This window comes from Balaenoptera physalus (assembly GCF_965194825.1).
Source record: "Balaenoptera physalus genome assembly, chromosome: 10".
Classification (NCBI taxonomy): domain Eukaryota; kingdom Metazoa; phylum Chordata; class Mammalia; order Artiodactyla; family Balaenopteridae; genus Balaenoptera; species Balaenoptera physalus.
Genome location: NC_138889.1, coordinates 83,567,499 through 83,583,224, shown reverse-complemented (window position 1 = coordinate 83,583,224; position 15,726 = coordinate 83,567,499). Strand labels below are relative to the sequence as shown.

The 15,726-nt window shown below is 32.5% G+C and overlaps 1 protein-coding gene across 8 annotated transcripts in view; it reads right to left on the bottom strand.

Moving 5' to 3' along the window:
• Nucleotides 1-15,726, bottom strand: part of METTL15 (methyltransferase 15, mitochondrial 12S rRNA N4-cytidine) — a 372,683-nt gene that overhangs the window by 293,625 nt on the left and 63,332 nt on the right. The window lies entirely within an intron of this gene.

Sequence of the window (15,726 nt, the reverse complement as noted above, 5' to 3'; positions counted from 1 at the left end):
TTTTCAAAAAAATAAAGGAGAAAAGGGAATAGGAATTAATATTTATTGAGCATCTAACATGCGCCAGAAAGTCTACCAGGTGTTTAGCATCCATTAACTCATTAAACACTCATCTAATTCTCCTGTGAGATAGATATTTTTTGCCCTGTTTGCGCAGGAAACAGACTGAGTTTAAGTGGTTTTTCCCAAAACAAACTGCAGTAAGTAATGAAGCCAAGGTGAGACAGTGGCCTTTTTGATTCTGAGGGTCCATGAGCTTCTTGCTTTATCACCCTGCCTCCTGTAAAGTATTTTAGGTAGTAGCTAGGATTTACACATCTAATCTAGCAGGAATCTTTAAAAACATTTCCATGAGTAAGCCTCATCATATTCAGATGGATGGGTGCAATTCTAGTAACTTTTCAGATAAACAATATTGTGATGATTAGTTTATGTGTCAACTTGTCTAGGCTACAGTACCAAGTTATTTAATCAAACACTAATCTAGGTGTTGCTGTGAAGATATTTTGTAGATGTAGTTAACATCCAAAATCAGTTGACCTTAAGTAAGTGAAATTATTCTCCATAATGTGGATGGGATCTCATCCAATCTGTTGAAAGCCCTTTAGAGCAAAAACTAAGGTTTCTTGGAAGGAGAAATACTTCTTTAAGACTACAGCAGTGCAGATGAACTGGTCTGCAAGGCAGAAATAGAGACACAGATGTAGAGAACAAACGTATGGACACCAAGGGGGGAAAGCAGCAGCGGGTGGAGGGGGTGGTGTGATGAATTGGGAGATTGGAATTGACATGTATACACTGATGTGTATAAAATGGATGACTAATAAGAACCTGCTGTATAAAAAAAATAAATTAAATAAAATTCAAAAAAAAAAGAAGAAAAAAGAAAGAAAGATTTAAGTCAAAAGTCTTCATGTTTGCATTCTGCTGATAAACTATTGACATTCAGTGAGAAATTTCAATGCAAAAACAGAAATGGTAACTCTTCCTCTAAAATTCATCTGCTTTTGAAATTGTCAGCAAATAATAAAAGTGGACATTTTGCTAATGGTGGCATGGAGTAAAGACCCTCTTCCATATGAAGTAAATTGTAATTGTACTACTTAAAAAAAAAAGACTACAGCAGTGGCAACCATTTTGTAATATATAAAAATATCAAATCATTATGTTGTATATCAGAAATGAATATTGTAAGTCAATGGTTAAAAAAAAAAAACCCACACAGCTTTAACCCCGGTATGAGACGCCAGCCTGCTTACCTGCCCGACAGACTTCAGACTTGCTAGCCCCCACAAATGTGTGCGCCAACTCTTGAAAATAAACCTCTTAATATATAGGTATATATCTTATTGATTCCATTTTTTTCTGGAGAACCCTGACTATTACAAACACTGTCTTCAAGTCTGAAACAATAAGTAAGGCAAAACAGAAAATCCAGATGTAGACTTCCAGCAATGCTATGAGTATAACAGGTAACAAACATTTGTTAAGTTTAGATAAACAAATAGATGGCTTACTTAAAGGGAAAGGAAGAGAGAAAGCCTATAAAATTCTTAAAGAAAATACTCTGTCTGTCAAGAAAAACTGTTTTTTTTATGCTTAATAAAAATTTTATTTCCATTTTTTCTTTGTTCAAAGGTATCCAAACACTGGCAAACTTCTTAAATTGAAAGGAGAGTCGTCTAATTTATTCAGCTCATTCAACCATCAATATTGAATATTTGTATTTTTTCTTACACATATTTCTTGTATTCCAATCGTGACATTCTAGAGCACAGTAAGCACATTTATAACTTATTACTGCATTACTACCTTGGCTATTCCTTGACCAAAATGTACTTCATACAACTGACAGCCTAATTAACCTACTAAGAAACACTGTTTTAATAAACTTTAGATAGGTATTAAAACAAAGATCTTGTTTAATTTGTATAGGGTTATCCAAATTCACTACAGATAGCTGGAATTAGCATTAATAATTTTATTTGGTTTGAATCTTAGATTTTGGCTTCTTTAAGGTGTTCTTTGTTATGGTATTGGCATAAGGTATAATTCTCCACCCAACTATTTCAACAGAGTCCTAATGCAGTGCTAGAAAACCACATGGGTGCCCTTAAGACCACTGAATTCAACAGAGTCCTAATGCAGTGCTAGAAAACCACATGGGTGCCCTTAAGACCACTGAAAATGAAGTTAACAAATGGGGTTCATTTAGAAAAGGGTCTCCACTCTATGACCTTGGAAAAGTCATTTAATAAAGGTGAATCTTAATACAGTTGTGTGAAATAAAGAGATAATTTATATGAAAATACTTTGTACACTGTAGATCACTACACAAATATTATTTTTGCTATTAAACATTTGATGGTGACAATAATGGCATGACATCTAATTCTATCTCAAATGTGTTTAGAAATACTGTCTTTCAAAATACCATAGATCCAAAACCAGAAAATTAATTCAGACAGTCAAAATTATTTATTGCTATGAAAAATAATTAGGGACCTTGAAAGTCTCACTATAACAGATCTACCACCTGTTTAGTTTGACTGCATAGGGAATCTCAAAAGCCTATATCATGGTCTCTGTTCTTGGACCTGTGTTCATGAAACCTGTGTTGTGTGCCTCCTGTACCTCCCCCAATTATGACCCCCCCACTTTCAAAAAGTATGGTTGGAGTACTTGAAGCAATAACCCAGAATAATACAAGTATTTCAGAGTTACAAGGTACTTAAATGCCAAATATGAGCATTATTGCAGAGACCATTTAGGTTTCTAAGCAATAAGTATAACATGAAAACTAGTATAAGGATATTTTTAAGCACCAGGACTATATTATGTTAGAATACAAGGGGAACAACTTCTTAAAACAAAACAAAAAACTATAAATTGCTATAACAAAGGGAAGCTAGTCTTCCCTATATATCTGCTTCCACTTTTCAAGTGCTTCTTCTGAGTTAGTTCTATTTATTAAACAACAACCAAAAAAGTCCAATATTTCCAATCCACTCTAAATTAAATCATCTTAAATCATGCTTTCTGGATTTGAGGAGGAAACACTATTAAGCTACATGAAAAGTCAATTTTTCCAATTATTCCCACCTAAAATTAAACTTCTACCCTCAATTCTCTACCTTCAATTCTAGATTTATGTTGCAATAAACATTACTCCAAAATAAGTTGATAACCACTTAAAGCCTGGAAATCTTTTAGTTATGCCAAGTTGTGTGTTACAGAATGTGTTATCATTTGTTGTGAGACAATATTATTTATGTCTTCGTAATGCAAAATATCAAACCTATTTGACACAATCTTAAGAGAAGATACAAGGTAGAGAAAATACGATCTTTGAATGAATACCTGATCCTAAAACAAATACAAATAAGCAAAGAAGGAGGTTGTTTCCTATGTTTGAAGTAAAACATAATACCCCAAATAACCTCAGATGATCCAGTTAATCATTTGAAAAAGGCTTTAAATATATAAACACTGACTATACCAAATGAGATCAGGAACAGGCTAAGGTAAAATAATAAACATTAAAATATTAAACCAGATCAAGAAAATTCTTCTTACTCTCGCTAGAAGGAGAAAATTAGGCAAAAACAACCAGCACTTTCTGTTAATCAGTTAAGATATTTTACTGTCAGAACACAATGCTAAGCTATTTTCTGACTACTAGTTTCCACAACAGGCTTAAAAATAAATCAACTTTGCCTTTCAGGAGTTTGTCTTATTTCAGACATGTAATTGTTGTTACTTCTTAAAATGTTTCTGTGCCAAAAGAACTCTTCTATATCACCACTTGCTTTTTTGTACTTGGAGTTCATAATTAAACACTAGAATACTACCCGCAAAATGTGAAATATACCACAGATTTACGTCCATGTACTATTTTTATAAAAAATATTTTAAGTTGTAAAAAAAGTACTATTGACTAACTGTTCTACTAAAAAAAATTTTTTTTTACAAAAATGATACAGTCCTTGAAAGGTAAATTTCTTTATGGTAATATAAAGTTTAAATAATTTAGATCTTCTTGCCTCTTTAAACCTCTATTCCAGCTTTCTTCTGCCTTCCAATATTAGTTAATTGTTGAATTTTCAAAAATATCCCACAAAGTACTGAAAACTATAACACAAGGAGAAAGAAAAGCAATGTGAATTACTGTGATATCCAAACCAAAGACATTATAAGAAAAGAAAACAGTCACCAATTTCACCAAATTATATAGAGAATATATATTTGCTTTAAAATTTCAGATGAAATTTAAAATAAAAGCATTGTCACCAATTTTAAATTCTACAGGCAAGTGTAAAGACATTTGTGCTAGAGTTCAATTCTACAAAATAATTTATAATTTCAGGGGTAACTTTAAAATATAAACCTTAATATGATAATCATATGAAAGAAGCATCACTTGCCTTCTGGTAGATATATAGTAACTCTCTGCTGTCAAGCAAAGTTATTATTAGTAGGCTTAATGTTTTAACTTCATTATACAATATAATGTAAATGCAATCTAGGATAACTCTCATTAGTGCCAGTCTACATCTATTACTTTGGCTGAACAAGTTGTAACTAAAGCAAATGAGCTAAGTATAGCAAATATTGACTTACTCCACCATTAAAAATGTTTTTTAAAAAAATCACTTAATTTTGTTAAAATGTTTTAATTTGTACTAATTCACATTATAATTCTGCCTAATGTAAACATTAATTCTGCATCTTCTGTCATGATCATTTATCCAGGTTTTGAAACACATGTAATTCAACAGATAATTATTAAACAATATATAAGCAACACGCTAAGCTCTTTATATAAAAATGTGGCTATATGACTTCAGGCAAGTCACTTTACCTCTCTAGGCCTTAATTTTTTCAATGATAAGTCAAGAAGATTAAAAAAGATGATCTCTTCAAGCTCGAATATTCTGTAATTCTAAAATAAATAGCATCTAAACATATCTGACTATAAATTAAGAGACAATTCCTTTGCATTTTTAAGACAGTTAAGTAAACTTGAAATAACTCTATTATAACTTAATATCATGTCACGTGAGCTGGAAATTTAAACCCAAAGAATAAGTATCAAAATATTGATAAATGAAACAATGAATTTTTTCCTATAATTTCTGAAAATATTAGTTGACCTTTATCATCCAAGAAAATATGAATTATCTTTGTTATTGTTAGTCATGGAAAAAAGGTTCATGTGAGGAATGGATTTTATCTATGTTCTAGGATAAATGAGAAAAGAGACCATCTATTTTCCTTCTCCAAATAAATGGTTATAGTCACAGGCAAGAGAACTATTAAAGGAAATTAGAAACAGGAGGTTTCTCTTTATGAGAAGTAATCTTAAAATTATCAGTAATAAACAGTATTAAATCAACTTTTGAATAATTATTGATCATGGAAAAAAATTAAAGCAGTCAATAAAGTATAATCGACATTTAAGAGCAAATCAATTGCATTAACTCAAAATACAGAGCACTACAGGAGGCTCTAGCAGGAGCCCTGAAAAGAAAAATTATAAATCAATAGTATTGCAAATATATATAAAATCTGTTTCAAAGAACTTTGTAGTAATGGCTTCATAACTAAGTGCTGTTGCAATGAAAACACAGCTGATTGTGATCTATTTGGGAGTCTTTCATTTTACTGAAATTTCCATTACAATGTTATTTGAACAAATCACAAAATACTCTTGTATGGCATCCTAGTGATGTTTTATAAAATGTGAAGTTTACTGTACTGGCTAGCTCATCACCATGGGGAATCATCAAATGGAAATGATTCATTCATGTAAGCTGACTCCTATAATCGTTAACCACTTGTGCACTCCAATTGAAGGAGTAGTGATAGAGTCAGGAGGTTTTCAAACTGGTCTCTGTTATTTACTACCACTTGCTCCATGGTTAATTGAGACTATAATAAATTGATCCAGACGTGTTTACATTTGTCAAAATAAGAACTCAAGGTATAGATGCAAGGAGTTTATAAAGAAAACTAAACAATTTTAGAATTGAATTTAGAACTTGAAGCTTTAGGAAAAAACCTTGGAGTTTATTGATGGTCTCTTTCTGCACAAATAATATTTGATATTGACTCTAGACACGATCCTCTATCTATTATGACATTCTGTAGGCTTTGTTTCTTTCTTTGGGAATAAAAAATGAAGATACACAGGACTGAATGACATTAAACACACAAAAATCTCATTTGGTAGTTCAAGTTATTAGTGACTTTGCAGCAAGGCTTATATCCCGAAATTTCAAAATAGTATTTTAAAGAAAGAAAAGAAACTTGGAATTATGAATCCACACTAAATTATTTAACAATTCTTGTGGGCTTCTGAGGGAAATGAAAATTCAACAATATACTTACTAGCACAGTATTTCAGTTTATAATATCACCCATATGCTATATTTTATTACAAATTCAAATGGATTCTAGGAAATAAAACAACAATAAAATAAGCCATATACCTAAATTACACATTGAGAAGATTATGGTAAATAATATTTCATGAATGTAAACATTAAAAATAAGCTAAGATGAATGGATTACTAAGAAACAAGTTTACGTATTTTTATACTATCTTTTATATGAGCAACCACAGTTTCCTTTAGGAAATAAACATTATTATTTTACACCAAAAGAAGTTACTAATGACTTTTCCCAATACAAAAGAGAAAGTAACAGTAATCTATAATTATATCATTTATGTTGACTTTGGGGAAAATATAATAATCATGCTTCAAATGGCATTCTAAAAGGTATGGCTCAGCCAAGAGTATACGGGCAGCAACAAGACTGAAACTAGGTAGCTGAATGTAAACTTAGGTGAGTCCTAACATAAGCTTTGCAGTTAATAATACGCGTCACTTTTTAAAAGACATTTCATATTCTTCTGTTTCTTCTGTGCTTCTACTCAACGATTTATTGTAATGAACATTATAAACTAGTAAGTTAACATTTAGGCATGAGTCAATTTTTTAAACATTTGCTTGATATCATTACATCATTAACTTTTAATCCATAGTAAATGAATTCCAGTAAGTGAATAATATCTTACATGATATTTTCATCTCTAAATAAATCCAAACAAAAGATCAAAGTTATTTAATAATTTTCATTGTTAAAAATCACAAAGAATTAAATACCATCCATGTCTTGGTTTAAGACTCTGTCAGAATATTAAAATATCTTTTCAATGATATATTTGAATTTATTTTCAAATAACATATGTGATTCATATGTGGTTTGGTGACTCAAACGCCAGAAATAGTCTGAGTCAACTATGATATGTCCCAGAATGTCTTCCCACTTATAAAGTTAGTTGTATACAATTTTGTGATATGGTATTCATTGTATTCTCAAATGCCACGAAAACTAGTATAACAAAAGACAACGAACAGAATATTAACTCAACCTGGCTATGGGCCTGAATTGCAGAAACCTAAAAAGAGAACATGGCTAAAGATGAAAAATATCCAAGACAGCAATGCTTGCGTGTCTAAATTATATTATAAATACTCAAAAATTCCCATTTTATAAAATCAAAGGTATATTTTTCCGTAAACTTGATCACTTACCTGTGTGGCGTAAGTTGAAACCTTACACTTTCTTATACACAAACAATACAGTAAAGCTATTCCCCAAAGTATATGTGTGTGTACACACACACACACACATATAATATATATATAAATAAAGTATATATGTCCACATGTATGAAGTGATGAAACTATCATCTCTAAAGATCTTTCCATATCAGAAGAGATAATTCTTTCTCTATTATTATTTCTCAAATTAGGAAATACTTGCTATTTGGAACACTTCAAATGATAAATAACAATGAAAAGTAAATTAAATCATAAATTAAATGTATCATAAATAAAAATAAAATTATACTATATATCTAATGCTGCAACTATGAGGTGACCATGTTTTTATTATTTTAATAAGATGGACATCCTTCCATGTTAAAAAAAAAAGTTAACATTTATTGTGTGCTTCCTATGTTCCAAGTTCTGTCTGATATATTCTACCTTTTTAATCCTCATAATGATCCAGAGTTATACTTATTACTATCACCTACCTCCCCTACCAGCCCTACCTCATCCTTTCTAAGAGCTTCATGGTATACCGATGTGCAATCTTACCATCTATTTATGCATTTCCTGAATAGTACATTTTAAAACATTCTAAAAATCTCCAGCAACCTAAATGAAAACATATACTCAGAGTTCAGACAGGATTTATTTAGCTAGTCAAAGAGGACCATGGCCAATATGAAAGTTTACAAACTCACCTACTTTTGTTCAGAACAACCTCTGGGTTTGTGGATAAACCTTAGTTACTTTTATATTTTTTAATTTTTATTTCTAAAGCGCTATCATATCTCACAGACTTCATAAGCTTTATATTATGTGCTTCTAAGAAGTTTCCAGAAAAAAATTATTCAAGGTTATATTGTTTAAGCTCATCAAGAACAGCATTGTTTTATATTTTTATGAGGTTTCTTTCCAAGTGTATTAACACTATGTTCATTCTATCTGATTACTGGAGTGAAAATATGTGATTGGTAAAGTGGTTTATTTCCGAAATACATACTTAAAGATTAACCAATATGAGTATGTCTTCACAGGTTCCACCATTCTAGTCTATCCAAGGAATCTGAATCTCCTTGCTTTTGACAAGTGTACTATACACATGGATTAAACTTACTTAACCACAGTATCGTCTTCCTAAAAAAAATTTTAACTCTATCTTACTGTGGTATTGGGTAAAATTAAGCAGTAAAGGCAATTACTAAAGATAAACAAGTATATTGTATTTTGAAAAAAATTTTACATAGAATTATTACCCAACTAAATATGATCAAGCTTGGAGAATTTAAAAATTTTGTGACACTGTAACCTATGCGATTTTCATCCATAATTTAAGTACTATATATTATTGTATAGACTGAAAAGCTAGACAATTATGGTTATTTATAATTAAGTCAAATAAATTTTATAAAACAACATGTTTTCTTCAAGGGGGGAACCAGTAAAACAATTTGTATTATAAATATAAAATCCAAACTCGCAAAATTACACTTCCAAAAAAAAATCAATCAGTAATATAGATTGAAAAGAAAGATTATTAAGATTTTTAGGAAAAGAAATCTTAAGCATGTGAACATTAAGAAATCATGTATCTTTTATTGACTGTAAAATATTTTGTAATTATTGACAGTAATACAGAATTCTGTGAAGTAGGTTTCCTATATTTGCTGTCCCTATAACATTTTCTCTTCAACCCACTCCAATCAGGTTTTCAATTCCAACCACTTTCCTGAAGTATATCCTTACAAAATCACCAATGACCTCTATCTAGGCAAAACTCAGTTCATATTTTACTTGACCACAGCATTGCACACAATGGATGATTCAGTTCTCAAATTATGTCTTCCCTGGCCATGGTATTAAATACCTTCTATGGCCTAGCTTTTCAATTGTTCTCTAGACTCAAAAACCGAAATGTCATATTTGTCATTTCTACTTGGATTTCTACTATGCACCTAAAATTTAACATGGGCAAAACAGAATTCTTGATTCTACTATATTTTAAAATATATATATGAATACATAAATATCTATGTTAATGTATATATAACATATAAATGTGCATATTTTTATATATTTATTTGACTGTGTATTAATTATGTCTCCTCAATAGATCATAAACTCCATGAAAACATGGATGTTTCCTGTTAACTGTTATATTCTCAGGGCTACAAACAGTACCTGAAACATAGCTAGAGCTCTATGAATATTTACTAAGTGAATAAATAACATACAGAATTAGAAAAAATGATTCTTCACTTTGCTTTTACCTTGGGCTTTAAAATAATATGTAAAACAGTTTTAAACCTAAAACCATTAGCAGGTAATAATTAATAGATTATTTTGTTTCTAAATGGTTTCAGAACAGAGTTAAGTTGATCCTGAACTATCAATAATAAAAATACTAATGATGATAGCTACTAATTGTTCAATGGCTATTATGTGCTAGTCATTTGAAGATGCTTTATATACATTTAATCCTAATAACAATTCTCAAAGATAGGTATTATAATCCTCCCAAATGCAAAGAATAAAGACAGATATAGAAACTAAGGCTCAAGATGAAGCAACCTGCCCAAGCTTTTAACAGACGGGGCTGGGATTTGAGCCCAAATCAGTCTGACTCAAAACTCAATACTTTTACAGGGAACTATACTCAATATTTTGTAATAATCTATAAAGGAAAAAGTCTGAAAAAGAATTTATATATATATATATATACACATTTATATGTATATATATGTGTGTGTATAACTGAATCACTTTGCTGTACGCCTGAAACTAACACAACATTGTAAATCAACTATACTTCAATTTTAAAAAAAGGAAAAAAAAAACCTCAATGCTTTTAAAAGAAATCTGTATTCTGGCTGCCTTTCTTTTTTAATTCTAGTGTTTACTTATTTTAAATAGAATTCAATTTAATAAAAAAAAACTGTCAGTCAACTGCTACAATGTCTAACACACTGCAGGACAGTAAACAAATATAGAAAAGATATGATCCCTGATTCTATGGACCTTATCATAAATAATTTCAGATGATTATAGATAGATTTCAAATCAGAAAATATTTTAAGACTATATAAAGTGGTTATTTTATGCTTTTTAAAAATGCAATATTCCCTTTTCTTATAATACCTATTCTAAAATTAAAGACATTAAGTCAAATGTGGATTAAGTAGGTCTAATCATTAAAAGCAAACTTCCAATATATCTCCTTTACCCAGGGACTCCCTAACAAAGCAGTCTGTTTTTCTCTGACACATTTGATGGAAGATGGCTTTCACAGGTTACACAAACTTCTTGGAGTCTACTCTACAGGGAAGATAAGATAGACTGTGGGTTTGATTCCTAATCAGTACTTATTATTAACCCTGTCTCTCCCCTGTGACAGTGTATATGGGCATATTTGCAAATTATTAAGTCACACATTACAATAACATAAACTTGAATCAGCTATAATTTTTAAAAGTTTAAGTAAAATATAGCAAAATTTTGGTAGTAATGATAATAAGAGATAATGCTAGTTGAGAATTATAAGCCAAGCACAGTCCTAAGTACTTAAATGTATTATCTTTAAATATTATTAGCAACAAATTACTTACAATTGGTTATGACTCACCAGTGTGTCTCTGCACATAAGTTTGAGACCATGTCTTTATATAACAGGTTAGTTATTCATGCCTGTGGGCATGAATATTTTCTTTATTATTTATCTTGCATTTTGGCCATTTTCTAGCACCACAGGGCAAACAGAAAAGAGGGAAAATAAATTTACATCAATCAATGTTATTACCTCCAGTAGCTATTGTCAGAGTTGATAGGAAGAAAACAAAACCTAGTGAAAATATGAAAGATTTAGTGTGTACATGTAAATTTCATTTATTCATGCTTTTACTTTCTTTACAAAAATAACTCAGGAAAAACTGGTAACAAATACTCAATAGCAATTTGTCAGAATTCATTTTTCTTACTCAAGTCTTGAAGACCACAAGTGGAAGAAGAAAAGGCCCCCAAATTTAAATAAAGTACAAAGGAACGGGGGAAATTGGTGTTTAAAATATGTTATTCTTTTCATTTGTATCGCTTATAAAAATCATCTTGTTTCCACCTCACTTTTCAACCTCAAACAAGAAACCTTAAGAAACTGAATGCTAATTCTCTAGTAGAAAGGAGACATACAAAGAGAGGATTGCCATAATTTATATTAATATGTCTCTAATAAACACTAGCATTCTTAAATGGCAGAGGTCCCAGCCCTTCTTAATCATTAAATAACAACCTTACTGATTGAGCCAAAGTAGTAAAAAAGAAAATAGAAAGCAGAAAACTAATCATAGTTTCAGATTATGTTTATTTAACAGACTTTATTTTTAGAGCAATTTTAGGTTTACAACAAAATTGGCCGTATTACTTTTAAGTCAGTTTCGCTGAATCTAGGATCATGGAAAGATCAGGGTAACAGCAGTGATATCAGAGAATAAACAAGATATTTAAAAATGTTTCAGATATACAATTATCAAAACACATCCATTTGAAATGAAAGGTGAGAAGAGTCGAGGATTCATTTGTTCACTTATTCACTCAACAGTAAAGACTTAATGTGTACTCTTACAGAGCACTATAGTCTACCATAGTACACAGAAAAGACATCGCAAGCTCCCCATTTCAATAACCGAGTGGGATTATGCTTCCATTAGCTGAAAAATGTAAGATATGAGGTAATGGAATAAGGACTTGATTTGGGACTATTTGAGTTTACAAGAGTTTTTAACATCATTAATAACCAAAGAAACACAAATTGAAACCAATGAGATACCACTACACACACACCAACAAAAGCTAAAATTAAAAACACTGACAATACCAAAAGTGTTGAGTTTGTGAAGCAATTGGAACACTCATACACTGCTGATAGAAGTGTAAAGAGATTAAACCACTTCGTAATACTGTTTAGCAGTACCTACTAAATGCTAAATATATGCTTGCACTATGATCCAGTGATTCTACTGTTAAATACATACCCCAGAAAAATGAGTGCATATGACTATTCAAAGATATGTATAAGAATGACCACATCAGCTTCATTCATAATAGTCAAAACTGGTAACTACCCAAAAGCCCATTAACAGGAGAATGGACAAATAGATTGCTTTATGTTCACGGAATAGAATAGTGTACCATAATTTAAAAAGGAATGAAGTACTAATCCTATCAAAATGTAGATGACTGTTACTAAGATGTTGAATGCAAAAAAACAGCCATAAGTTAGTATATACTTTATGATTTCATTTAAATGAAATTCAAAAACTAGGAAAAGGAGGTAATAAAGTGAGGATAGTGGTGATACTCTGGTGCAGGTATGTTCTATATCTTCACCTAGGTAGTAATTATGAGCATATATTAATTTATAAAAATTCATGGAACTGTACACTTAAAATGTCTGTATTTTCATGCATGTATGCTACTTTTCACTTAATAAAAAATGTTATTGGAAAAAGAATATATAATCAGAAAATTAACAAGGGATAAATGTAATAATAATATATATCTAAGCCATCCAAATAGAAAAAAGGGGAAGATTATAGATTTCAACCCACAATTAACAGTGATTATGTTAAATGCAAATGAACTAAATGTTCCAATTAAAATATTTCTAGATTGGTTTTTAAATACACATATACATGTGAGCACATGTGCACACACACAAAGCTAAATCAGTACAAAAAGGTTTTCTTTTATCATACACCGGGTAAAAATAAATTGCAGAGGAGATTAACCAAGATGGCGGAGTAGAAGGACATGCTCTCACTCCCTCTTGCGAGAGCACCAGAATCACAACTGGCTGCTGGACAATCATTGACAGGAAGACACTGGACTTCACCAAGGAGGATACCCCACGTCCAAGGACAGAGGAGAAGCCACAGTGAGACAGTAGGAGGGACGCAATCAGAGTAAAATCAAATCCCATAACTGCTGGGTGGGTGACTCACAGACTGGCGAACACTTATACCACAGAAGTCCACTCACTGGAGTGAAGGTTCTGAGCCCCACGTCAGGCTTCCCAACCTGAGGGTCCGGCAACGGGAGGAGGAATTCATAGAGAATCAGACTTTGAAGCCTAGTGGGAATTGATTGCAGGACTTCGACAGGACTGGGGGAAACAGAGACCCCACTCTTGGAGGGCACACATGGAATAGTGTGCCCATTGGGACCCGGGGGAAGGAGCAGTGACCCTGGGGGAGACTGAACCAGACCTACCTGCTACTGTTGGAGGGTCTCCTGCAGAGGCGGGGGCTGGCTCTGCTTCACCGTGGGGACAAGGACACTGGCAGCAGAGGTTCTGGGAAGTACTCCTTGGCGTGAGCCCTCCCAGAGTCTTCCATTAGCCCCATCAAAGAACCCAGGTAGGTTCCAGTGTTGGGTTGCCTCAGGCAAAACAACCAACAGGGAGGGAACCCCGCCCCACCCATCAACAGTCAAGCGGATTAAAGTTTTACGGAGCTCTGACCGCCACAGCAACAGTCAGCTCTACCCACCACCAGAGCCTCCCATCAAGTCTCTTAGATAGCCTCAACCACCAGAGGGCAGACAGGAGAAGCAAGAAAAACTACAATCCTGCATCCTGTGGAACAAAAACCACATTTACAGAAAGACAGACAAGATGAAAAGGCAGAGGGCTATGTACCAGATGAAGGAACAAGAAAAAACCCCAGAAAAACAACTAAATGAAGTGGAGATAGGCAACCTTCCAGAAAAAGAATTCAGAATAATGATAGTGAAGATGATCCAGGACCTCGGAATAAGAATGGAGGCAAAGATCGAGAAGATGCAAGAAATGATTAACAAAGACCTAGAAGAATTAAAGAACAAACAAACAGAGATGACCAATACAATAACTGAAATGAAAACTACACTAGAAGGAATCAATAGCAGAATAACTGAGGCAGAAGAACGGATAAGTGACCTGGAAGACAGAATGGTGGAATTCACTGCTGTGGAACAGATTAAAGGAAAAAGAATGAAAAGAAATGAAGACAGCCTAAAAGACCTCTGGGACAACATTAAATGCAACAACATTCGCATTATAGGGGTTCCAGAAGGAGAAGAGAGAGAAAAAGGACCAGAGAAAATATTTGAAGAGATTATAGTCGAAAACTTCCCTAACATGGGAAAGGAAATAGCCACCTAAGTCCAGGAAGCGCAGAGAGTCCCATACAGGATAAACCCAAGGAGAAACACGCCGAGACACATAGTAATCAAAGTGGCAAAAATTAAAGACAAAGAAAAATTATTGAAAGCAGCAAGGGAAAAACGACAAATAACATACAAGGGAACTCCCATAAGGTTAACCGCTGATTTCTCAGCAGAAACTCTACAAGCGAGAAGGGAGTGGCATGATATACTTAAAGTGATAAAAGGGAAGAACCTACAACCAAGATTACTCTACCCGGCAAGGATCTCATTTAGATTTGATGAAGAAATCAAAAGCTTTACAGACAAGCGAAAGCTAAGAGAATTCAGCACCACCAAACCAGCTCTACAACAAATGCTAAAGGAACTTCTCTAACTGCGAAACACAAGACAAGAAAAGGACCTACAAAAACAAACCCAAAACAATTAAGAAAATGGTCATAGGAAGATACATATCGATAATTACCTTAAACGTGAATGGATTAAATGCTCCAACCAAAAGACACAGGCTTGACGACTGGATACAAAACCAAGACCCATATATATGTTGTCTACAAGAGACCCACTTTAGACTTAGGGACACATACGAACTGAAAGTGAGGGGATGGAAAAAGATATTCCATGCAAATGGAAATCAAAAGAAAGCTGGAGTAGCTATACTCATATCAGATAAAATAGACTTTAAAATAAAGAATGTTACAAGAGACAAGGAAGGACACTACATAATGATCAAGGGATCAATCCAAGAAGAAGATATAACAATTATAAATATATATGCACCCAACATAGGAGCACCTCAATACATAAGGCAACTGCTAACAGCTATAAAGAGGAAATTGACAGTAACATAGTAATAGTGGGGGACTTTAACACCTCACTTACACCAATGGACAGATCATCCAAAATGAAAATA